Source organism: Pararge aegeria, chromosome 4, assembly GCF_905163445.1.
Source record: "Pararge aegeria chromosome 4, ilParAegt1.1, whole genome shotgun sequence".
Taxonomy (NCBI): domain Eukaryota; kingdom Metazoa; phylum Arthropoda; class Insecta; order Lepidoptera; family Nymphalidae; genus Pararge; species Pararge aegeria.
The window spans coordinates 6,796,177-6,802,377 of NC_053183.1; positions in this window are offsets into that span (position 1 = coordinate 6,796,177).

The window sequence follows — 6,201 nt, forward strand, 5'->3', positions numbered from 1 at the left end:
CACAGGCGGTATCAATTCAATCAATTTCGGTCGTTTGGTGAAGCAGAAAAATATTCGAGTTTGTATCGTCGTTCATTTGATTAGCTGCTTTAAAGAACAATAGAAGAGAAAAAATAGTATAGAAAATAAAAGATAGTATAGAAGATAGAATTCGTAAGCTTCTTCAAGTGTGACCAATACAGGTTGAGATAAAATAGAAACAAAACCATTTTTTATTCAGAACTCAATTGACCAGTCTAAAGAACATAATCTATGAGGGAAAGCCATTGGCGATTTTTTTCAGGGTACCAACCTCAGAACTATTCATTAATCTGAGGTACTAACATTGCTAAACAAAGTTCCGGTTTGTCTCAATATTGCCTACCGAAAATAATTGTATCCAAGCAAAACAGCAAATGTGAAAATGCAGATCTAGTTTTCTTTTCTTTCCTAAGATGCAGTATTAATTTAAATTTTATGACAAGGCGTACCAGGTATTTAGTGTTACTCATCTCACCACCAGGGTTTGCCACCAACACATTGACTTTGACTTTGACTTTGATATACAACGCGAGGTTCATGCTGTGGGAAGTGAACAAGCCTGTTTCAAACACTCACAGACTCTATAGAAACTGACCAACAAGGGTGAATGTGTATAAGATAACACCGTGCACCTACCGACCAGCTACCGATTGTCAGTCTCATACGTCTACAGTCCTTAGTACTGAAGGATTGGATGGATTCCTCTCCGTCAGTCCTTGCGTAAAATAACTTTAAAACAACTTGACTTCAACGTTATTAAAGTTATTCGATATTCGAAATCGACTCTAAGACTTTACGTTCGCATCTTAAACTAAGGGTACATACCAATTTTAACCTTATAACGACTCAGCTGTTCCTGGTTTAACTTTATCAAAACGCTCTTTATTTTTATTAATCCCCTACACAAATGTTATTTGTAGGTTGGACTGCTGTGACAGTTTGTTTATGTACCTGTGTCACCGAAGTGATCAACGTATTTGCCGATTTGAATGCAGGTTTTGCTTCATTTACGTTATTTAATTTCTGTTGTCTTCTAAGTGGGTATATTTTTTATGAGCCATGAGACTTGAGCAACTGTTTATTAAATAATTGGGCCCTGCTTTATTAAATTGAACCATTTGTGTACTATTTCGAAAATATTTGATTTAATAATTAACTATATTAAATTGTCAATGTGTCTTAATAAATTACAAGTACAAAGTAGGTACTTTTAATTCATCGTAGTACAAAGAAGTTACTTCATTTTATACGATATGTTTATAATAGATATTTTATAATTATTTTACATTATTTCATTTCATAAATGCATTTATTTTTTAACATTTCTAACACCAATTATTTTTAATATTAATTGCCTACTAACTTACCATTGAACTAACTATCAGGAGTCTTCGAAGATATTAGCGCTACATAAAAAATACTATAATACTATACAAAAAACTCACATGCAAGCATGTACACATGCTTAACAAAATTATACATGAACACAAAGTCAAATTCAATACCTCTTCCTTTTTAGTAAGTTAAGAATTAAAAATTATCTGCAGTGATTACGTGATTACGTTACAATGTATCCAAAGTGGGTAAAGATATATCGCAGTCAATAATAGTGGACAAAGAGCCAAAGGCTCTCACGGGGTCACATACGTACATAATGGAAGGTACTGTTGAACAAAATCGATGTCGATATCAATTTTATTCAAGTCAATATACGTTCCAAAGCTCGCAATCACGAAAACAAATTTGCGTTCATTTCCTTTCTCTCGGAACAGACGTAGGTACTTATAGCGGATCCGAGTAATATCTTTTATAAGGCGGTACGTAATGGAAACCATTTCTCATCAATTTTCTAAATAAAGGCGCACAGAAGCCAACGGATAAAACAAAGCGTGAGCGCTCACGACATAGATTGAGCTGAATTATCGCTTTACCGCAGAACACAATCTGTAAGATAGGTATGGCTATGCCAGGATACGTGCAGCGTTCCCCGGGCCGTGTAGAGCCTATCGCCCGCGCCCGTACCGCCGTGTGCACTCAGATAACACGTGTGAATAATGTTAAATCCAGACAGTTTTTCTCTTTTATCAATTTACTTCACATCTGCAGCGTTTGGTACTGATTAAATTCAAATCGCTCGCCATTTTCTTTGGAGCGTTTAAAGGTTGAGATTCTTATCGGCTCCGTGTACTTACCACTTTCACGACCTACGTGTTCGGTTATCTTTTGAAATTTATCTTACTTTTTACCTTCGGAGAAGATATAAACAAAAATACTACAGTGCCTTTAGAAAACTGTTGCCAGATAATAAATTGTCGGCTATTGTTTTATAGTCATCAGTTAGTTATTTTGATGAATGCAGGAAATACTAAATAATGGTGTGTTGTAGGCAATTTTGAAGAGGTAGTAATCAAAATGTCGCCTTGTAAACCACCGCAAATTGGGTGAAAGTGTGACGCAAATAGGTGCACACATGACAAATGGCTTCCATCTTGCGCCTGTATACTCGCCGCCAATAATAAGACAAATTGTGAACCGTAGTAATTTGCATGTCACAGGATTCATTAGGTTAACTTTGAACTGAACCGGTAAATAAATGATTTATCACAAAAAAATTGATTATCTACTGCAATATAACTCTTATACTCTGTAAAATTTATCGCCATTAAGATTTGTGTTTTTTGGTCATTGTGCAATAAAGAATTGAAATAAACAAACAATCATGCCGATTTTATGTGGTTAGACGGTTACTAAGCACATACACAAAACTAATATTAAAAAGGGTCCTACAGGGGAGCGAATATCACTATTTTTCTCCAGTGATCACAATATAAAGCTTAATCTCAATTAGGGCAGGTACTTCGCTCATGCAGAGGCTCATGATATCATAATGAAAAGCGATTGATCCAAAACTTTTTCCAGTGCGGATTGGTGGACTCCATATGCCTTTAAATAAATAAAACAAATATACTACGACTATACACCATCGCCATCAAGCCCCAAAGTAAGCGTAGCTTGTGTTATGTGTACTAAGGTGCCTGATGAATATTTTTATGAACTATACACCCAGACACTGAAAAACATTTATGCTCATCACACAAACATTTTCCAGTAGTGAAAATCGAACCCACGGCCTTGGGCTCAGAAAGCAGGGTCGCTGCAAACTGCGCCATTCGGCCGTCAATTCGGCCTTTGAGAACATTACAGACGACTCTCATGCATGCACTCACGATGTCTTTTTTCACTATCGAAGCCAGTGATATTTTTTCATTTCAAACGCACATAACTTGAGTTTCGTGCGTTTCTGAAAAAGTGAGAGTATTCGAAGTAGACCCCAAAATATACGATAGTAACATATTAAATCAATCATTCGCTTATTTTTATAGGCAGTGTCCTGTACGCTTTTCAAATGAACTTGTATCTTTAAATTTCTACCAAAATCTTTGCAGTGTGCATGGCTCGTAAGTAGTCTTTCTGAGCGCATAACCGGCGGTGTGTCGTTTCAAATCATTTCTTCATGCATCATTTCCTCCTAAGTAATGTTAACGTGGGTCCTCCGCTTAACTATCACTCATGGACTCCCGGCTAGGAAGCGAAATGAGAGGAATTAGGCAAAACAAGTATTGTTGTTTTGGATAAAAAGTAGCCGATAACCACATTATGGGTTGTTGCGTTTTTCGAACTAGGATTAAGTCCTTATTAGGTGTACCTATCTACGGACTAAATCCATTGATAAAATTACCATGGATTAGTCCCACGTCCGAATAGTGTTAGAAATCGGAGACCTAGAGTTTGTCGGCAAAGACGAAGTGGCTGCATTTATTGGGATTCTTTGGTCCGCCTGGTCTAAAAGATGTGTTTGGAATGACAGCTGATGGAAGTGGCGTTAGGATCGGGTGTTTAAGAGGACGCCTTAACCGCTGACGGGGCGGCTAGCTTGTAGTGTTTCGGCATTGCAGTACCTACAGCATGCCAAGTAAAGAGGAATATTTCATTTTCTAATAGCCAAACATCTAGAACTATCTTCATATGACACCTACATAACCTTCATTTCTTCTCCAACATTAAGCAGCCATCAAAGGCCAGCTAACCGCCATCCAGTAGCGTGTCTAATACGACACCTGCGTCCCGCAGCTTAATGCTCCCTAATGTCCTCTGTCTTACTCTAATGCCGTGACTAATCCCGCTTATTGGCGCCCTTAGACTTTCTTGTTTTCTGTACGTAACCGCTGTTTATTTGTCATTCTGTTTATTTTCTGAAATATCATATGTAATAATGGTATTTTGAAAATAATATAAAACTGACTTCTTTCTTTGAAATCCAATAATTCGTTTAAAGCTAAAAAAACTAATAATGGAGAAAAAACAAATCAAAACGTATTAATTGTTTTTGTGGATTTCTCAACCATCAATTTCGATATTTTTCTTCTTGATAATTTCTTGACGTTAATATATTCCTGAAATTAAACTCTCAAGCTTATATGAGACCAAAAGAGACTGCAAATATAATATATTTTTTTATATACAAAGCTTTTCTATATTTAAGTTTACTTTGAAGTTAATTTGCGATATGTGGAATGTGTATTATAATTATTTACCATAGACGAGAACTAAGATGCCTGCAACCAACTCAGCCCCTTTGTTTAACATCGTTTAGAATTCCTAAGTTTGGCTTAAATAATTCATTTCAAAACAACTTTGTATACCTAAAAAACCTGACCTGTTCAGTCAGTAGCCAATGAAGAGTCAATTACGATACAGGTAATAAGTTGCGTCAACTGGCAAAGTTTCAAACCACAAAAGACCTCTCACTTATCTGTACCAGAGAGATCGTTCAAAACTTCCAACACATTATACTTAATATTTAAAGGTAAGAATCCATATTAAAAATATAATAACCTCAAAAGCGCGCGGCAATCAAGAAGCCCCGTATCTAACTACAACTTCATACCGCGTTATCAACGGCGTATAATGAGCTATACGAGTACCCGCGCTGGTCGTTTTGTGTCCGTCACATATTGAAGGGCGTCATCCATCATCCGTGCGACTGATTGCCTGCTACCTTGCTTCGCCTGCCTCTCTTATCCATTTCATTCGTCCTCCCCGACCTCTGACGCGATGTGTAATTGCTTGCGAGTGTTGCGGCTGATTGCCAACTGGACGTTTTATTTTCCTGCCTATAATTATAGCAAGCACTTTATGATAATTAAATTTTAATTTCTTTAAAAAGGGTACTCTTAAAAAATAGGTACGCGTTTTGTCCTTTATATAAGGTAATTATTTATAGTAAGTATAGTCCTATGTCGAGAAAGATCTTTTGTACTCGGATATAGTAGTGCATACTAGTGTTGCCCAAATGCAAGAACATGACGAGACTTAGCCAGTCTTGGTCTTGGTCTTGCGCCAATACACCTGGTCTTGTTCTTGGTCTTGGTCTTGCGCTCCCAGTCTTGGTCTTGGTCTTGGTCTTGCAGCAAGAGTCTTGCAAGTCTTGCAATTACCTTTTAGTCTATTACTATTTATTAAAGTTTACTTTAAATCTTAGAAAAACGTATTAGAATTGGAACATTGTGAGCTTGAATTAACATAGCCATAGTAAAGATCAAGCAGATTAATAAATAACTGAAGATTTGATAAGAAATTCGAAAAATCAACTGACCTATATGTCGTTTTCCATGGAAGTAACTGTTTAAATTTAATAAAAGAGTTTTACGATTTATCATTTATTTGAATAAAAAATAAAATACAACACAAATCAACAGCTTTATCATTAGGTTATGATACTTTATATCAATTCTTTTGACCAAGAATTAATACAAAGTAACCATCTGGCTGACTCATCACTTAACCTATTTCTATGTTTTCTAATTACTAATGATGCTTTAGAAAATAACCTCTCAGCAGGTACTGAAGTTGCAGGTATTGAGAGAAAATCACGGGCCATTTTCGATAAAATCGGATACTCTGTCTCATGCGTCCTCCACCAATCTAAAATCACCAATCTGAAACTTATTTATTCTTTGGAACACCTGTAGGTACTCTTAAAATTCGAAATTATTTTGCATGAATAGTGTCAAATGTTATGATTTCGGCGCGGCGGCAACGATTGTTTTAGATTTCAAAAGAAGCCGCCGGCGCGTGTATCATAACCATGTACTTCCGAAAAGCGGCAAATTTCTTTGA